At 42.2% G+C, this 20316-nt stretch overlaps 1 protein-coding gene across 4 annotated transcripts in view; it reads left to right on the forward strand.

Annotated features, from left to right (window-relative positions):
* The first annotated feature begins 519 nt into the window (after window positions 1-519).
* ACSL3 (acyl-CoA synthetase long chain family member 3) overlaps window positions 520-20316 on the forward strand; it is a 48813-nt gene continuing 29016 nt past the window's right edge. For 2 of the 4 annotated variants that reach the window (XM_082287770.1, XM_082287773.1), the window contains exons 1-2: window positions 552-619; window positions 15786-15889. The gene's annotated coding sequence lies outside the window, so the exon portion shown is untranslated. Of the gene's footprint in view, window positions 620-10840; window positions 10916-15785; window positions 15890-20316 lie in introns of those variants that run through there. The other 2 variants (XM_082287771.1, XM_082287772.1) reach the window with 2 other exon arrangements.

Raw genomic sequence — 20316 nt, forward strand, 5'->3', positions numbered from 1 at the left:
GCTTCTTTAACCCTCAGAACGGCAGCCTCGGGCCCTGCAGCGGCCCCGGCTCTTACAGCGACCCACGCCGGGCGGCTCTGGGACACGTTCATCCCGCTGCCGCGGTCATTCTGACCGGGACACTTGGCAAAAAGCATCCTCCAACGCGCCCTGGCAGCACACGGAGCATCGCGCACCGCCCGCGCGGTACGGGGGCCGCGGGAACGCCCGTGGGACCACGGCGTCAGCGACGGGCCCGGGGCCACTAAGAGGCTCCGTGATGGAGCGATCGGCACCCGGCCGGGTGCCCGCCAAGAGCGGATGCGCCGGGGCGGAGCGCAGGCGCGGCGGGGCCGCTCCGCGGAAGGACGCGCTGCTGGCGCGGCGCCGCCCCTCGCCGGCCATTGGCCCCCGGCCCTGCTCCCGCCCCCCCCCGCGGCTGACCTGTAGTAACCCCGTTCCGCGGGAGCCCGGCCCCGCGCGCCACCCGGCGCGGGCCAACCAGGACGCGCCGTGGCGCATACGGAATGAGCGCGCGCGGCGGTGGCGGCGGGCGGTCCGGCCGCGGGTGAGCGCGGGCGCGCACTCGGGCGGTGCGCGGAGCGGGCGGTGCCGGCGCGGCGTCCCCGGGCCGGGGCTGGTGAGTGCGGGGCCGCGGGCCGGGGCGGGCTGCGGGGCCCTGAGCTGCCAGGAGCGCGTCCGACCCGGCCGCGCGGTGTTGCGGTGCCCCGCCGGGCCTCTCGCCGCCTCCGCGGGGGCGAGTGCGGCGGCCATCCGGGCCGCGGGGGTGCTGAAGCGGCCCGGCGGAGCTGCCACGGGCCCGGCTGCCGGCGGGGCCGGCGGCTGCGCACCGGCGCTGCCCCCGCGGGAGCGGCGCTCCGGGTAATTATCGAGGTAATAGTCGGTAACAGGCGCGTTTTTCCTTCTGCTTTGCTTTGTGTTTGGGCTCCGGCGTCCGAGGGGGTGGCGGGAGCGCGGCGTGAGGCAGGTGCCCGGTGCGGCGGGGGTGGTGACACGCCGTGTGCCTTCTCCCCCCGCGTGCCGTGTCACCGCCGTGTCCCTGGTGCGGGCTCCGGGACCGACCGCGGCCCCGTGGTCTCGGCGTGCGGCTCATGGTCGGTGAGCGCGGGTGATGCGGGACCGGCAGGGCCGGAGGAGAAGTGGGCCGGGATTTCTAGTCTCGTTTCAGGATTGCCGATCTGTTTTCCAGGGGTGTGATACTGGATTTAGTGCTGGGGTGCGTTCCCTTCCAGGATTCGACCGGGAAGGATAGCATCCTTCACTCGCAGGGAGAGCAGTAAGCCTTAAAATACTACTACAGATAGTTCCATAAATAGCATGAAGTTCCGTGTTTGGGACTCATACAGAATCCCTGGGAAATAAGAAACCAGTAACCTGCAGAAAAATAAGGGCAGCGGCAGAATAAAAATATTTGTCAGTTAGTTTATGACCACTGCTACATTTTTTTTGCCTTACTGAAGAAAGAAGCCCCCTTCCCTCCCCAAGCGTTAAGCAGCTGGTATGTAATCTTTTAAAATGACATACTGCATTTTGTTTAGGAGTATCAGATTCTAGAGTACGGCGCTTTTTTTTGGCCTGTGAAAAAGCCTTAATGTGATTTTTGACTGGTTACATTCTGCTCTTGATACATTCTTTCTCCAGAGTGGATTGTCATTTCATTGTGCAAAAATTCACTGTGGCTTATGACTTTTATTTCCTGGGGCTAAAAAGCAGAAGTATGAATTAATAGATGTATTATCAGGTCTTAACTGTATCCTGAGAGGAAGGTAATGATCTGGGTGCATTCATAAGACTTTATATTCATAACTGTTTGCAGCATTTCTCATACTATTTGTTCTGTGTGCTCTGAAAAGTTAAGGAAAGACATTTTTAAGCTTGGTAATTCCTTCTTGACCTGTGGATTTATGCCTCAGGAATGGCTGAAACCAAACAATGTGACTTACAGATCTAACTTTCGTTGTAGTTGTTCAGCATGCTTGTTATTGTTGGTCCCTAGAAATGGGAGGTAGGTTCATGTTTAACATTTGTATGTTCAGTGTTGATGGCTGGCTGACAAACTTGAGTCAGTCTGATGGAACTGCTGATCTGTGTGGTGAAAATTTTTGAAACTCATAATGAAGTCAGCCTGTGGTATGGATCTGGTCCCTCTTGGCTGGTCAGGAAAACAGGGTTCTTACTCATGGATACAGAATCCTTCAGAGGGGGGAACAAACTTACTGACTTAATTCTACAATAGTCTATTTGACCTGCAATAAGCTGGCACTTGGTTCTGAATGTTGTGCTATCTTCAAGTGTCCTATTCCACTCAAAGTAAGGATGAAGGTAATAAATTTCAGCCTCAGTTTTATTCTTTATGTTTCACAGAACTGGGATGTTTTGAGAGAGCTGTGGCTTACAGCTGTGGACAAGGAGTAGACTCTCCATACCTGTGCACCTGAGTGCTGTGGAACTTTGACAAAAGCACTATTAATGGCCTAAAAAGAGGTGTCAGGACTGTGGTGTGTAGAATCTGGTTCCACTTTTCAGAAGTGTTTATGGGTGGTTCCCATCTTCTGTGCTCCATCTCTCTTGCTTGGAGGATCCTGATTATGTAAGAACACTGACTAGGGCCTGTTGGACTGAGTACGCTGGTGTGAATAACTTCTCCTTTATGGCACTTACAAAACCATAATGCCTGTAAGAAATAACTTCTCAAATCAAGAGATGTGGTTTAGCTAGAAACCTAGAAAAATCAGAATGGTATTTTTTGGAAAACTGTTAATCTTTGAAGAACTAGAGGAAATGTCTTCATGTTTGACTTAAAGCATGGTGTGCTTTTGCTGAACTGCTGAGCATTTAAGCCATTGATTTCCCCAGCTCCCATTCAGTGCTGATTGTAGGGCTTTTATTCTTCCTTTCTGTAGACCAGTGAATGGTTTGAGCCATTGAGTCATACTAAAGACCCAATTTTTTTCATTTGATTGTCAAGACTTCTGGAACAAACATCACACATGGCTCAGGACAAAGTTGAAAAGACCTATGGATAAAGCATTCTTGTTAAAGGAGATTCAGCTATGGGGTAAATTTCCAGAAAGTAGAAGGAAGAATTGAGTCCTGAATTGTTTAGTAGTCTATATTTTCTTTTAAAGTATTTGTTTCAGTGGAAGAGTAACTAAACCTGTCTTTGCAACCAAGTGCTACTTACTGCCATCGTGGCAAATCTAAAGAAATAATTTAGTCTGATGCTGCAGTGTTACTGGACCTAAACACTAGGTTCAGGTGGCCTGAATTCCACTGAAGCCCCTTTTCTCAGTCAATGGAGAATTCTAGGTGGTTTTGAAGAGCAATTCAGAGAATTTACATAAGACACTGAGCGGGGAGCTGCCTGAAAGCCAGCTAATAAGAAATAGGAGGCAGAAGGATTTATGTGGAATTTAGGCCATCTGAATATGGCCCTAAGATGCGACTTAGTACTACTAAGTAAGGTGTATTAACACTAAGAAGACTTGGCTTCAATTTCTATCCATTTCATCTGCTGCCGATTACTAAGCAAATTTACCATTTAAGCAGCTCCTTAAGGGTCAGGGCTTCCTGGCTCACTCCCTGTCAGGACTGACCCCCTCCACCAGCACAGCCTGTTCTGGGGGCAGCTCAGCTAAGAAGACTCTGGGGGTCGTGGTGGACAGCGAGCTGAGCATGGGGCAGCCTATGCCCCATATTAACAGGAGCACAGCCAGTAGGCAAAGTGGGGCAATTATCCCATTCCATTTGGCACTCGTTAGGCTGCGTCCAGAGTACAGCATCCAGTTTTGCTCCCCTCCCTGGGACAAAGGAAATGTCGATAAACTGGAGTGAGTTCGGTGGACAGCTGCCAAGATTGGCTTGAGTTGCAAGCTTTTGCTTTGTGAGGAGAAGTAGAGGAGCTGTGCCTGTTGTTGAGCCTGGAGAAGAAAAGGCTTGGGGGGCCCTTCCAGCACCTGTGTGAAGGTTTTCTAGAGAGTGAAGCCAAGTTCTTCACAGTGGTGCGTGGTGAGAGGACAAGAGACAGCAGGTGTGGATTGAAGTCACAGAGGCCTGTGTTTATAAGGCATTTTTAGCCCTGAGGTGTGTCAAGTGGTGGGACTTGGTAGCCCAGAGCACTTGTGCAGATTCCTTCTGTGGAAATTTTCAAAGTCCAGCTGGACAAAGCCCTGAAAAAGCAGGCGTGATTTCACAGCTGATCCTGCTTTGAGCTTGAGGTTCAACCAGAGTCCCCCTGATGTCCTTTTCCACCTGAATTATCCCATGGCTCTATCTAGTTTCTGCCAACAGAGCAGTTGCAGTGGAAGGTTGTGAGCCAGCTTATTTAGGGCTGCATGTGGTCTGGCAGTTCAGGTTTATGCATCAGACTTGGAGCAGTATGGCAAGCACTCAAGCCAATCCCAAGCAGCTCTCAAATGGCAGGACTTTATTTGCTTAATTATGCAGTTAGAGTTGGAAGAACCTGCTCTTCATCCTGAGGGCCTGGTCTACATCAGGGCTTGCCATGTAGTAAAGCCTGGAGGGCTCTCAAAAGATTCAGTACGCAGCTGCAAGATACAGTTTGGGATCTAATGATTTTGAGTCTGTTGAAGGAAATCACGTGGACAAGGCCATATCCAAAACACACCTGAACGGCTATTCCGAAACGTGGGGCAGGGAAAAAGTGCAACTCTGAAAGAAACTCAAATCTTATTCTGTATTGCCTTCTGAATCGATTAAAGTTGTTCAAAATTCAAAATGGTTTGAATCAACTCGATTCAAAACTTGCAAGAGTGTTTTAGTGGTCCTTGGGAGGGAATTCTCACCCACGTGTTGTCTTGTTCCTTAAGTGAGCCTGCAGCTCATGGGAAGTCAAGGTGATGACTTAAGGTGTCTGTAATCCTGGAGGAGGAGGTGGTAATTTGTCACCACCTGTGCATTGGGAAGTCATCTTTCCTTCAGTGTTCATGAGCCTTGTTAATTACAAAAATGTGCTAGGTAATTATGTTATCTGAAATGGGACAAGCTGGCTTTTCAGTCCAGTAAATTTCCTGAAAAGCAGGGAAGATAAGATTATTGAAATTACTGATTTAAGGATTTTCACTGTTGATAGTGAAAACAACAAGAACAAAGTGCAAACCTTCTCCCATTGCACTATAAAATTGGAAATTTAGTGCTTTGTTTTTTAGGAGCTGTGTAAATATCCTTATCTTGAATGCTTGTATCTACTAGATGAAGCTGGTATGAGACCTGGAAGGGGAAAATAGATAATAAAGATTAGAAGTGACTTGCTGAAGCAGCAGAATGGCACTAATACAGTACTGCCAGGTTCAGTTCCCCATCTATTTGCTGTGTTAAATTCCTGTCTGCAGAACATTCTCTCCTGTGATAAATTCATAAGAATATGAAAACTATGTAAAAACACTTTTTCTGCATCTTTAAAGGCAAGACTTCTGCCTTTCCCTTACTGCTTTCCCGGACAAGGTATGGAACCTCATTTTGTTCAGGTTGGCTGCTCAGACATGTGAGAAATCTTGGCCATTCACAGGAAGGTTTTGCATGTGTGCTTTACTTCATGAGCAGTTAGTGCCATGTGAGCCATCAGTGTCCATGGTGACATATTGGATCAGATGCACAGAAAATTAATACCAAAGTTTTAAGACAGTATGATAAGATAGTCTGTGAAACAGTGGAATGTGGTCTGCAGTTGTTTCACTAAACCATTATTAAAATCAATGTTTATGAGCTCATTCTATGAGAACCTATGAAAAACTGGAAAGTGGAGTATCTACAATTAACTTTTAGAATTTAGATGAGTTGGTGATTTGTGTTTGGTAAAAAGGTGTCTGTAGTTGGTTTTAAGTACATGGGTATGAAGAAAGGCAAAAGGGAACAGAATAAACAAGAGATGATGGCTTGCAGGAGGATTTAAGTGGTTATGTAGAGAAACATCTGCTTTTTTGTGTCTGCAGATTTTGTCAGGATTTTTGTTTGTGAGTGCTGAAGAGAGGTTAAAGGCAGCAGGCACACAGGGGAGGCAGCTGTCCCAGGCATGCTCAGGCAGGAAGCTTGGTGATCTTATGTGGCAAACTGGGTTTGGTCTGTTCCAGCAGTAAGTCCACAAATGACTTGTCAAGCCCTGGTAACAGGACTTTCCATGCATTTACAGCTGCAGTTTAATTGTCCTGATGAAGTACTGCTGTGCTGTATTGTTCTAGAGAAACTGTGAATAGAGAAGTGCTTTTCCTAATGGATAACTTTGAGATGCTTAGAAAACATTTTCCAATTCTGCTGTGCTGAAAACTGTGTAGATTTTATTTTTTCCCCTTTCTTGAGGGGGAAGATGCTTATGGAGATTCTTACCTGCTTCTCTTACGATCTGCACAAAAGGCTTAACCTGGTAACATCCAGTACTTTCAAGAACAAGGTACAAATCCACTTCCCCGTAGGTGTAGGGCTGTGAGCTCATGTGTGAATGTCCAGATCACCAAGCCAAGGCTGTTAGCAAGTGTTGGAAGGTGGGATGAGGGTTTTTGATCAGGAAAGCTAAGTAAAATAGACACTCAAAAAAATTTAAATCTGTAATTTACTAATAACATCAATTATAGTTAAGAAAAAGTTAATCTTCTGCCCAAATCCTGTGTTACACAGTCACAAATGCAGTTGTGGCCAGGTCCAGGTTGTGAAAGGACTGAGACATCTGCTACCCTGACTTGGTTTTTTGTGTGTCTGTAAATGTGTATACATCTAAGATACCAGATTCTAAGAATACGGTGATTGAAACTGCCTGTATTTTAATTACATCATTAGCTTAATATTTCATGATACTTTGGGGGATTCTTTTTTTTGAAAAGCAAGATGTATTTCGCTTGGCGTTTGAAATGTTAGCAGCTCATGAAGCAGATGAAATATCTATATTATTCTTCTAGAAATACTTAATAGTCTGTTCTGGACTTTGACTTGTCAAATTGTATTAATCTAATGCTGACATCTGTATATGACAGACAAAATAATTTTGCCTGCGAATATTCACAAAATTCCTACAAATGAAGTTGGTACCTATGGCACCTTTCTTTTTAAAAAAGGCCAGTGTTCTTGAAACTTAGCAGTGAAGGCTCTACCCAGCCACGTACCTCAGCTTTGGTCGTGTTTACATAATCATAGTCTAAGGGTGTGCTTGATTTCCCTGAAGAGAAAAACAGGACTCCCTTCTACCAAAATCTCCATCTACCTACACAGTATTTGTGTACTGATTCTGAACTACTGACTCGAGTGATCTCCTGGGAGGATGTAGTAGTTACTTCCTCACCTTCATCCCATCCAGAACATATCTGTGGGCACTGGATATTGCCCTCTGATTTTCAACACCTGTGTTTGTAAGTTTTATATTTAAGGGTGATGCATAAGGACTTGGAGCTGAGAACCACACTTCTGTAATGCTTCTTCTCAGAGAATAAAATGGCTTCTAATTTAATGAGAGCTTGTTTCATGTTTGCTTCAAGTTATGCAATTGTTGAGCATGTTCATGACTGATCCTGTCTTGCTTTGCTTACAGAAGAAGAATAATAATAAGAGAGAAAAGGATGTTTGTTCCAGTGTGATGGAGAAGAGAGGTTGTCCTGATATTCTGTTACTTCTAAAGCTAGAAAATAGAATGATGACTCAAATGAGCAAGGAAGACTTCTTTATGCCATGCTTAAATAAATTATAGTGCTGGATTTTGAACAGAAGAGTAATTTTTCCCCAAGCAGTACAGATATAAAACCTAGCTCAAGTAGCTCTTTAGGAAAACACTGAATTTGAAATATTTTCTTTTTCCTTGGCTGTTTCTTTCTTTTGTAATGTCCTATTCCCCACTGTCCGTGGACCTTCAGAGCAGCCAAGAGAAATAAAAACTGTACAAAGTAGTTTGCAGAGAAACAGCCTACTTGTCTTTCTGTAGCTCAGCCTTTTGTGTGACTTCCCATCAGTCACCCCCCAAATTGTTGAGTGTGAAGTGTGCTGCCTATCCATAAATACATGGAGGAGTGAGGTTGCAGCATCAACAGCTAAAATCTTCTCTGGTAGTCTTCCCCAGATTTCATCAAGTGCTTAATTGGTCAATGGTTTTGCCATGGTTTCCAGGCTTTCCAGTTCCTTTTGGCAACTTGGTGTTTATGGTGTCATGTTTGTATCCATAGGAAATATTTGCTGAAGTCCTATTTCTACTGATTGTGTGTGCAGCATTCCTGGTGTCTTATAAATTGGTTTTGTTTAGTTGGAGTTTTTTTAAATCTGGAGTTAAATAAGTGAAGTAATTTTTTAGCATTAGGTCCTAAAAAATACAAGGAGGGTGGTAGTTTCTGGCCATTGCAGGACAAGAGTTGTATTTGGATACATACCCTGAATCTTAAGCTAAGTATTGCTGTTAAACCAGCTTAAGAGTCAAGTGTAGTCATCTGTAAACCTGGGTGTTTAGGATGTGGGGTTTCACAGACACCAGTGTGAGCAATCTAAAAACAGATGACTGTTTTTGAGAAAAGGTTTATAACCTGTGGCAAAGTTACCAAAAGTGAAAATTGCATATTCCCAAAGCTTTGAGCAAGTTTCATTTCTCTCTTTGTATTTGTGCTCAGCAAAAGCTCCACAGGATACTTTCTGCATTTATATAGTTGCTGGAGTGAAGCACTGCTTTCAATATATCTTGCTTAGTCCTTACAGAGAGGTTCAGTCTACAAACTCTGAAAACTCCCAGTGAATCTTGTGTGAGTGTTGGCCTGAGGCAGGACTTCCTAGGGCTGTGATTTTTATAAATTGCATTCCTGTTGTTTTTCTGCTGTGGGGCTTGAGGGGGATCTCTTCATTATACCAAGAGTGAATGTTAGATAGCACAATCTGAACCATGCACATGGGTTGGGAGCAGTAGTCTTTCCTTAATAAGGTAGTGATCCTTTCCAAAGGACTTGTGACTTCCATTGCAGGCCAGAGGAGAGGGATTTTTCCTATTCTGGAGTTTCAGCCACCACAGTGGAAAGCATGGGGTGTGAGAAAAGCAGATATTCTTGTGGGAACTTCTTCATTACATTTATTTTGATAGTAAATTGCTGTAGATGACTGGACACAATAATGATGTTTTAAATAAACCCAACAAACCAAACCTAGCAAAACCCCAAGTAATTGGAACCTGAGAATGTATTTATCCTTCAAAAGAGAAAGTGTATTGAAAATGTCACCAGCTTAGCCTTTCAAATTAAATGGTGAAACATCCCACTTTATCACTTTGATAGCTTAGATCATGCTGTGGGTATGCTTCTTGCTTTGAAATGTGTTGTAAAATTTCTTATATGTATTGTTCATCTGGCTGATATTTTTCTTGTGAGAAATTTGTCTAAAGACTTAGAATTTTTCACACTTTTTCTTGTGAAATCTCTATCTTCATTCTGTTCTCTCAGATCTGCGTTGTTACCTGAGTGTATTCATCTGCTGCTTGTTTTCAGGAGCTTCTGGTGTAAGGTTGTCAGGTCCCTCAAGGTTTGAACCAAACTGTGCAGTTGTTTTGATGTTAATCAGTAGCTATAGGTAGGCAGTTATGATTAAGCAATTGCATTGTGAAACCTGTAGCGACTTGTAGGCTTGGCTAATCTTCTGCTTTAAAGAAAGGGGCACACAATCCCAAGATGAAAGGGCTGTCTGAACCAGAGCCACCAGGAATGAAATCAGCAGGACTGAGTGGTAACTGGAGAAAGGTGATTCTGGCAGGGGGGTCATGGCCACCAGCCCATTGACCACCTGCTCAAAACAGACCCCTGACTCTAATGTGAGAAGAGCTGTGCATGTGAACTAATTAGCAGGAGTAGTGAGAGAGATAACCAGTGAATTTGAGTACTAATTAGCGAAAAAGCTGTTTAATTTGTAACCGAGGAACACTGATACCTTTGTTAAAATGTGTAACTAGTGTAAAGTTTTGCTGGCTTTGTGGGGTTACACCTAGATCCCTACTTTGTGCAAATTAGAATAAAGAAATAAAACATCTTGTCTTGGTGTGTGAATTGACACTGCACACCAGGTAATGAGCCAGCATCAGGGACAACAGTTATCCCTACCAAAAGCCCATCAAATAGAGAAGAAATGTTAAAGAAAGAAGGCAAAGACAACATAAATATACAGGCCTACCAGATTTTGGACCTGGCCACCTGGTAGTTTTTGAAAAATGAATATAGGATAATGGGTAATAATTTTTACTGTAGTACTACATGAACTCAAATTCATCTAGAAGTACATGAGAACAATTTTCTGCGTGCATAGCTTCTGCTGGAGAAAAAAATACTGAAGCACCTTTACAGTTAAAAATGTGTGGGATTGTTTTGTTAGATTTTTTTGTTGTGGTTCTGATCTAATGAATACATGACTGGGATACGGTACAAACCACACTGAATGTATGGCAGCAGACTGTCTATTTTTGTTTTGTTTTCTAAGAAACAAACAAGCCGGAAATGTTCATGCCTTAGCATTTCAGATTTCCCAGAAATTGCAGAACTGATCTTAGGCTGTGTTTTGTAGTAGAAAACAGCACATGAAACCATTCTGGTGAGTCTCTTGGATTCGGATGGAAAGTAGAGTCTGCCTCCCAGTGGAAGTACTTAAGGCGATTGACTTAAATGAGTGGAAAATTACTTAGGAATTTGGAGAGTGACAAACTGGCAGAGATAACTATGCTGTTACACCACTTCTTCAGTAGGCAAAGGTTACTGGTGAAGCTTCTGGCTTATTTTTATGCAGACTTTTTTCGTACTCTATGTGCAGTGGTGTTGATGTTCTTGTTTAAGTACTCTTCCATGTTTAATTTGTATCTGTGGTTTAAAAATTTAGCAGTATGCTGGGGAAATTGATGGTTTCATCTCTCTAACAGTGAATTGGCAGATACCAAAGTTCTTCTGAGGTCTTCTGCAGTAGCAAGGTACTTTATCCGTTAGTTTCTTTTTTTTCTCTGTCACAAACATGAAAACATTTAATTTAGTTTGGTGCTAAATGCATCTTTTAAATGCTCTAATAACTGCTTGTGAAAAGGAACAGAAGCAATATATTGGCAGTATCTGGTAAAGTGCCTGGAACGAATTAAGACACTTGTTTGCCATGAAGTGTCATGTATGTAGTGGGAGGAGGAGGTGAAACGTGGAGCAGCCCTGGATTGGGTTCTGGCATAGCCATTACTTTGTTACTTGATTTTAAGTAAGTGTTTTTAACACACTGCCTTCTTTTTGGGAAGTTTGGGTTTGCTGACAAAGTTGTCACCTTAGAGCTGTGTTTTATTGTTCTTATTAATAGAAGATGTGTTTGTCAATCCATTAAATATCTAAACTGTCTTGGATAAGTTAAGAAAACCCCCTTATTTAAGGAAAGTAAGTTTTCAAATGTTTTAAATAGAAAACATCTAAGGTACAGAATTGCAACGGGGTTTGCATTTTTAGTTGATTTTATTGGAAGGGTGCTCGTGTTGTGGGTGAAGGTAGCTTTAGGAATGTTTAAATATTGTTCCTGGAGCTCATTATTGCTGAACTCACTGATTTAGTTTTATTTTTCGCCTGGAACAAAGGTTTAAACTTAAGTTTGTAGCCTGTGCGAATCAGACTGTGTGTTGAAGTCCTGAAGCTTTTTTGTGGGGGAAATAAATCTGTTTGTCTTGTTTGTGATGTCGCTTTAGCTTTCAGTTTCTAATAAATGTCACCGTCTTTGTTATGTTAGGAAGCAGAGGAGAGAGGTACGAACCTGGGCCCTCGCTGTCCTGCAGTGTGCAGTGATATTTCTGACAGTGGGGCTTGGGTGTACCTAGAAGAGGTTGATGTCAAATAGAAGTTTTTAATACCCACTTACCATTACCTTTTTAGAATAACTGGATATACCTAGGATCTATTTAAGAGAAAGTGCAGCTTTGTGCCCTCAAGAAATGTCCGTTCCTTCTGTCTGGTTTAGTTCTGTGCCACCACATTTGTCTCCCTGTTGTCTGCCAACACTAGGTGTGATTTCCCCCCCCCCGATGTAAATGAGCCTACTAAGAGAAAAAGGAATCTTTTCTAGATAGTAAAACTTCTTGCTTTGTATCAAAATTTACTTAATACCATAGAATGTCTCTCTAGGGTAAAAGGACTTCTTTGGTTCATGTAATTCATACTGTTGTAGTATCTTGGTGTTTAACAAGGACATAATAATTTATTTATCCTAATAACATGCTTTCTGGCTGCCTCCTAAAGAAATAGGAGTATCGTTTTGCAAACGAACACTGGCACGTGAAGGACATAAATTCAACCCCTTTGTATTTATAGGAATGTTATTAGCCTATGCCCAAAGTTTTAAAGGTATTTAAGCTTGTAGCACCTGAAACTCCCAAGGCTGAGCTCCGAAAAAAGTAAGTAGTGAGATCATTAGTAGGAGAGCAGCAGGTTAATCCCCCAGTCCGCAGCTCTGCCCTGATCCCGAAGTGTGCTGTGACACCCACGTCACAAGGGCTCCTGCTATCGCTCTGTGCTGAGCTCGGTTCCTCCACAGCCCCATCGGGTTTCATTTGCAGCTCGACTGCCAGGCTCCTTGGATCTCCTCATCTGGCTTTGCCTTGTCAGTAACTCCTGACAGTTCATGGTTATTCAGTTTGAGATAGTAGAAGAATAACATCTCTTGTAGTGCTAATTTTCTGTTGATTTAGGTACTTACAGTGGCTCAAGGTAGGCTCAAATGAGTACCAAAGTTAATACAAAGGAAAATCCGCCATTCTGCTCTGAGGAGAGGGTTTAAACTGGGTCAACAAGCTAATCTGGCTCATTCCTAGCCACACAGGCACTCGTATGTTGATGCAATGGAGGGCAACAGCGGAATTACCTTTTGGAGATGAACAGTCTGTTTTTATTCGCAGCCCAGCGTTAAATCTGCTTGAGCCAAACTGAAATCACACTCTCAGGCTGTGCAGTTCATGAGCAACCTTTCCTCCCCCAGCCGTCTGCTAAACTACCTTGGGAACTGGTTTGTTCCAGGTCATGATGCCTCTTTCCTGGCGGTCTGTGTGTGCTCTCCTGGGCTTTTCAGAAATATGCTCATGCAGAGAAGTGCCTGAGTTTCCCTCGGGACTGGAGTTGAGTTGTGCATTTGCTTATGCTGAAGCATTGAGTGGGTCGAGTTGTGGGGGCAGGAGTGGGAATGCTGAGGTGGCTCTGGCCATCTGCCAGCGTTGCGATCCCTGGCAGAGTAACGGGAAGCATTTAAAGAGCCTTAGGATTCACCCAGGGTTGTGCTAGAAGTGGGTCACAGCTGGAGGCCTACAGGTGATCTGAATAATGTAGCTCAGAATTACCCTACAGGTGCTTTCAGAGAGTGTATTCTCTCCATGTCCTGAAGATTTGCCTCCTTTTGAGAGCAGAGCCATAATCAACAGCAATTTTGGTTTCCCACCATCTCTCTTTCTGTGTAAGACAACAGCAGTTTCACAGCATGTGGAGCAGCAGGGAGAGCGAAGTCCAGGGAGAGACAGGTTATCTCTTGTTCAGGACTGGGAGTGAGACATCGAGGACTGGAGTTGATGAGGGAATCCGTTTCATTCTTGTCTGCTTGCTTGAAAGAGTTTCAGAAAAACCTCTGAGTGTGTGCCTGTGTTACAGCCATGCAATCCTCTTCTAGATCTTTCTGTAGCAGAGGCTGTTCGATAACTGTGACAAGCCCTGAGTGGTCATGTGGAACTGTTGAGGAAGGTCCTGCTGGGTTTATTCCCAGTGGGAGGTGGTCCCTGGGGGTTGGTGTGCTGAGCGTTGCTTTTCCTCTGTGTTGAGAGCAGATGTCCTTTGGGACAGAGCTATGGATCTGTTCCCAGCTTGACTGCAGAGAGGCACTCCTGTTTGTAACAGGGTACAGGTCTGCTGGGTGAAGGGCTTTGTGGATGTTTGAGAGCCTCATGGAAAGTCTTCTCCCTTGTGCTAGAAGTGATGCTGAGACCCAGGCAGCAGCCTGGAAAAGGGTGACTTGGAGAGGTTGGAGGCTGGAAAATCAGCAAGTGGGGGTCAAGGACAGTGTGTGCGCTTGTGTGGAAACCACAGGGCCTGTGAGAGTGGAGACTGCCAGGATGGCCTGGAGGTTGCTGGCACACCTGTTGCTGGGGGGCACTACAGCTCCCACGAGCAGTGCCAGGGCAGCAGTGCTCAGGGAATGCAGGAGGTGGTGGGAGGAGAGACTTGTGGAAAGCAGTGAAGGGTGAGTTGGGGAGGTGAGGTGTGTCCTTGTGCCCACTCTGCTGTTGCTTCCTATTCAGGAGGATGTGCTGAGCACTAGCTCTTCTCCAGGGACCCAGAGCATACATTTCTGCCGTTCAGTAGGACTTGCTGGGATTTCTATCCCTTCTGTTTCAAGAAATATGTGAAGATACTTGTGCTGTACCTGTGATGAACATCTGTTTTCAAATATAACTGCTCTTTAAACCCATATTGCAAAAGAGACCTTCCACTTAGATGGGTACATGTTTGGGATTCTCCTCTGCACACCGTTTATCGCCTCAGGCTCTCCTTGCTTCACAGTCCAGGGAGTTTGCCTGTGAAGCAAAGGCTGTTGCTTCTGTGTACCTTTGGTTTGCTTTTTTATTTTTATACAGATGACTACATGAGTATTTATAAATGAGTAATAGGGATTTCTTTCTTTTTGGTCTCTTTTTTTGTAAAAGGCTCACTTGCTGGGTGCTAGCAAATACTGGCAGCTCTTGAGTGAATTACAGATGTAGTAAAAATCTGCCTTTTCAGGGTTGTTAATGTTACTTTTTAAGTCCAGATGTAAACTAAGAGAAGCTGATTTTTGCTACAGTTAGAAGTCTGTATTGTGGGCTTTGTTATATTGTCTTGGGTACTCCTAATGTTACATTCTGTAATGAAGAGATTGGGCAGTACCTGAAGATACTCGGTTATCTTGTCTGTTAAAGCCTAACCCTATGAATAACCTTTTCATCCTTTCTGTGAATGTTAAGAAATCAGGAGGTTTTTTTGCAAGATTTGCTGATAAGAGAAATTTAGTGTGTGTTCCTACAACTATAAATTGTTGACCAAAATGTTTTTTTGCAAGACTGTCTTGGAGTCTCTGGGCTGGAGTTTGGTTTTGTTTGGTTAGTATGTGTAAAGTCGTGGAAGTCAAAAAATAGGGCAGTCAGCACCCTGGATGCTCACCTCAAGCAGCAAATAGTTAATCAACTGGAAAATATTATCTTTAAGAACTGAATAGCTGTGTAAATAATGTTTGAAGAAAGGTAATAGGTACAAAATATTTACATTTGCCTATTTTAAATGTGATTTTCTGGCACAGGTTTTCAAGACTTCTCTCTGCAAAGGACAATAGATAAAACTTTGTATAGTAGAGCAAAATCAGTAAATACAATTATTGCTATTTTATTAAGTCTTTTTGTAAAGTGTTCAAGAATATTTTATTACTCAGGCTGAAATGTGTTCTCTGTGTGGGTGGATACACAATGATAGGTCTTATTTTTTTCTACCCTAAGTGGTAGAAGCAGCGTACATTGAAAGCCACTGGGGAGTTAGAATTTGTCAGGGAGACAAGCACCATGAGCTTGTGAGTTTAACTGAAGCTATTGCAGACACCTTGATTGTATGGGACTCAAGCCCAAACTGGCTGTGCTGTGTGTTACATCTGCCTTTGTGTTAACTTGGATGTAGTGGGCCTGGACTCTCTGAGGTGAGACAGTGCAGTATCAGATGAGGAAAAGGTTTCATTTATTTATTACAAAATAAGAGTGAAAAAATGGAGGATGTGTTTTATAATTGCCGTATTTAATGGGGATTTTCCATTTTTAGATTTCACGCAGTTGCCTGTGACAGCTCCTGTTGAGTAAACTGAGACTGGAACATCTTGTATCAGCTCTTGTACCTGTACCTGCCACGATGAGAAGTTGCATAAGGTTTTTTTTTTTTTCTTGTTAATTCATGCTTTTATCATAATGTAATTGTTGTAAGCAGGTCAATTAGTAAACACATTCCTTTAAGGATTTTTTCTTTCTCATCTAACAGAAGTTTTCTTCTAAAACTAAAGGGTATAACAGTATTAGTATAAGTAGTATATCAGGCCAAATCACTGATTATGTATTAAGCAGGATCAGTCCTGAAAAGTACAGGTTTACTTCTCCAGACTCATGAATGAGTGTGCTGGTTGCTGCTTCTTTTTGTTGAACAAGTGTGTCAAATTTAATTAGTGGTCTTGCTCTTTCCCATTTGGTGACTATCAGACTAAACATGAATTACATGTAACTGAACAGCTCTTACATATGTGCAGAACCCTTTGCTTGTGCAGATTTTCTAGAAGTTATATTCTTGTATAAATTAGCAGCTCTTTCATCCAGGATTTCACCTCTCAAACTTTCCTGCATCACTAGTCAGGGTTTGAGCGCTGATTCCTCAAAAACCCCAGCAGGATTATGTGAAACCAGGATGGATGTGTGTTGTGTAATAACCTGACTGTTCGCAGCTAACCTGCAGACCAAGCCACTAAGTTAGAATATTACCACCTGTCATGTGTTTTTATTTGTCAGTGATTAAGCAGGAGCTACCTAAGAACAAAATTCCAGTGTTGAAAAGGCAGTGAACTTTCTCACTGTGTCATAGTCTAATACTTGCAAAAACTGCTTAGGATCATGTACTGCTTTCTCTTCCCTGCCCTAAAATGATGGGTTTGCTTATACTAATTTTATGGTCAGAAGCAGTCACATGCTTCCAAAATTAATAAGGTGACAACATATTATACTTCAGTGAAATTTTAAAACCATGTATAGTACTTCAGTAAACCTTTTGAAGTTTCATTTTTGTTGTATAGTTCTTTTTTTTAAAGGCAAAATATTAAACAGCAAACACTTCTCTTTTAGGCCTTGCAAATCTGATATAACCTTGGAAAATTCTCTAAAACTTCTAATTTTTAGATTAGTTCTGGAAATTGATTTTTAATAATATATTTTCATTTCAAATTTTTAAAATAGCATACATTAAATGTTTGAAATAGCAATTGTTACAGAGAAAAATGCATGAGCAAGCATTGTATCTTAATGCAAACAGTCTTATTCTTTTACATTGTCATTAAAAGTGGTTTTCTTAATGGAGGTTAAATGACCTTTTTTATTTAAAAAAAATAAAACTAGCAGAAAATGTACTGTCATGTTCAGCTGCATTGGTTTTGCTTGCTGTAAAACATAATTGCCTTACAGCCAGCACTGCAGCCTCAAGTTAGGGTAGAGTTTTGCTTCTACATTGTCATCAAAATGATTTTTTTATTGAATGCTTAGTGATCCATTTAGCTGATTTTGATGTTCTCCTGGGAATGGCAATGATAAATCTGTTGGGCGTGAGGGCATTTTAAACTGCATCTCCTTTGCTTACCTGGTATTTTCCTCTTAAACAACATAGCAAATAAATAAACAGAATGATGAGTTAAAATACAACTTCTGTTCTTAAGTTACACAAGGAAAGAGGGGGAGCCTTTCTATTGCCACCAAGGAACTTCTTTTTTGTTGTGGCTCAGCTCTCATTAGAACCATCACCCTACAAAGATACTGGAACTTACCCTTCTAATGAAACTACTAGAATATATTTTTCTGTCTTGTTCAGAAAGGGACTGCACTTCTCCAGTGTCTAATTACAGTGGTAATTACAATTAGTTACAAGCATAGATGCTCTGTAAATATCACGGTCTGAAATCCATTGCCAAATTCTTAAGACATTGGCATCGGAGCTCTCTCTCACTAAAGTTTGCTATCTCCTAATCATAAGAGTTTGAAGGAAAAAAAAGTGGAGTCTTACTTGGCCTGTAAGATAAGAAACTGCATTTGAAAAAGATACTTTTTAATCTTAAAAACATTACATTTTGAGTGAAAAAAAATGGTCTTAATTTTTAAGAAACTGTTTTTAATAGATGGCTTGTAATAGCCTCACTTCTGTGAAGGACTAAATGAAATAATTAGCAATTTACTCAGGGTAAGAGATGTACATCAGAGCAGATTCCTAGAACTGGATACTTATTTTTCTGAGCTAGGGGGACAGTCCAAGACATTTCCCTTTAGTCTATCCTGTTGGAGTGTTCCTCAGACCCTTTCTTGCAATGCAGCCTTTTATGAAATGGTGGGCAAAGCACAGTTTATGTCTGCAATTCAAAGCAAAGATTTCCAGGTTTGGGGGTTATTCTGCAAGAGTGAGCCAGAAGAGAGAACTTGATGTGAGACTTTGGCATGGTTATCATAGAAATAGTGGAAAAGGTTCCTCTCTCCTTCTAAGGAAAGAATAAAGCTGTTGGGATAACTGCAAAATGAAATGGCAGGCTACTCTTCTGGAAGGGTTCAGTGCCTCTTCTAACCAAGAGAAGTTATGAAACCTAGGGAGACTATTAATTGAGCAGGCTTCACTGTTTGTCAGACAGGGAATTTCTTTGGGGAACAGTTTGCCTAAAGGTATTAAATGAGTTGCTTTAATTTTTGTTTGGTTAAATTGTGTTTCTACTGTGTAGGTAGAGAGAAATTCTCCAGCTTTATAAGGAGGAAAAAGATGTTCACCTCCTGAACTGGGCCAGGCAAGATTCTAGCACAACATACAACTTTTTGAGAAATGCGTAAACTCTTGCTGTGTGAACTCTGGATTCAGCTTTAAAACGTCTTGTTCTGTGCTGCTATCAACAACAGCATAATTTTTCTGGCCTGCAGTAGCTGATTGGCTGGCTCATAATTATTTTCATTAAGTACCCTTCAGTGACAGCCTAAGAACATAAGTCTCTTCAAGCGATTACTGAATTTGCCCTTTAGCCTATTTAAGTTTGTTGTTTATTTGTCTTTGCTTTTTGCCTTTGATCTGAAAATGAAAATATATACACTTCCATTTTATTTATTTTTTATATTTTAAATCTCCTTTCCCCCCCGCTGCTTGTTGTAGTAAGTCCCTACTGTGAAGAGCTCCTATGGTTTATTTGTGTATGTGTCTCAGGGTGCTCTGCAGAACAGACTTTGATGTAGTGCCTGTAGTGATGCAGTGTTAACAGTGAGGTTACAGCAGCTTGTTAGGAAAAAGACAATCATGAAATATTTTTGCTTGGAGTTTTAGGAAATTTTGGGGAAAGATGGAATTAATCTCATCCTACAAATGAAGGATGTTGGATTGATCTGTTCTCAAAAAGACTGCAGATCTAGGATTAATGAAGCAAGGTTTCCATTACTACTGAAGGATCTTATATGATTTAAACATTACTTTTTTCAACTCAAATTTCTTTTCTTTAGGGTTTCCAGAGAGTTAATGGAGAAAGTCAGAGAGTTAATGGAGAAAGTCAGAGTGTAAGACATCAGCACAGAATAATACATCTTATGAGTGAAAATTTGCTTAATTTAGAATTGTCAAAAGCTGTGCATCTTATGTGTATACATCTTTATTAGTTGCTTGATTTAATAAGTTGTATCAATACATTTGAAAGGTTAACTGAGTGAAGTGCATTTGTAGTTTATTATGTCCAAAACACTGATTTTGAATTGCTAGTGGCTCATTGACTTGCAGAAATTCATCTTCAGCCATTTTGGCAACCGTCTCTGATTTCCATAAAGATTTCAATTATTTTGTTGATTTATCTTTTTTAACCTTTTAGACAGATGGCATAATTTCTTAACAGTAGAATACATTAAAAGTTGCATCATCATTGTGGCCATTGGATATGGTAAATAATGCTTTTAAAAATGAAAACAAGTGAATATTCTGGCATCATTAGGGACTCTGGAAAAAAAAACAACAACTCTTCATAGTGCTGTTGCTAAGAATTTGGGGATATTTCTAAGCTGTTTTCTGGTATTTACCCAATATTACTTAACTCATTGTCATGTTTATTGATACTAGTGGGCTCATTGCATGCTGGTTCTGAGAGTGAAATCATAGGACTGATGGGGAATAAACCCCTAGGTTTAAACCAGCAAAGTTCTGTCACATACAGAGCTTCCCTTCTCTTAGGTGGGTGTCCCAGTGTGTCCAAGGCTTGGAAAGCATTTCAACATCCTTAATGATTGGACCTTAAGTCCCATGCACAGAGTGGTGACATTGCCTGTGTTCATAGGGCTTGTTGGGAGGCTGGGTGATTCACAGTCAGGGCTCATAGAGATGGCTAGTGAAGGTACACATGGAGGTGCTCTGATGTTGTTGAAGAGGATCTTTTAAATTGTGTAATCACAAAACATTTTCAAAGAAATAGATGCCATGCACATGTCATTGTGCTGCAATCTGCTGGAGTGGAACAGTTCCACCTCGTCTATCCGTGTCTGGTTTCATTTGTATATGGGGTTCAGACCTCTAGCCTCATTTCAACGTAAGACAACCTACT

This window comes from Coloeus monedula, assembly GCF_965178545.1.
Source record: "Coloeus monedula genome assembly, chromosome: 10".
Classification (NCBI taxonomy): domain Eukaryota; kingdom Metazoa; phylum Chordata; class Aves; order Passeriformes; family Corvidae; genus Coloeus; species Coloeus monedula.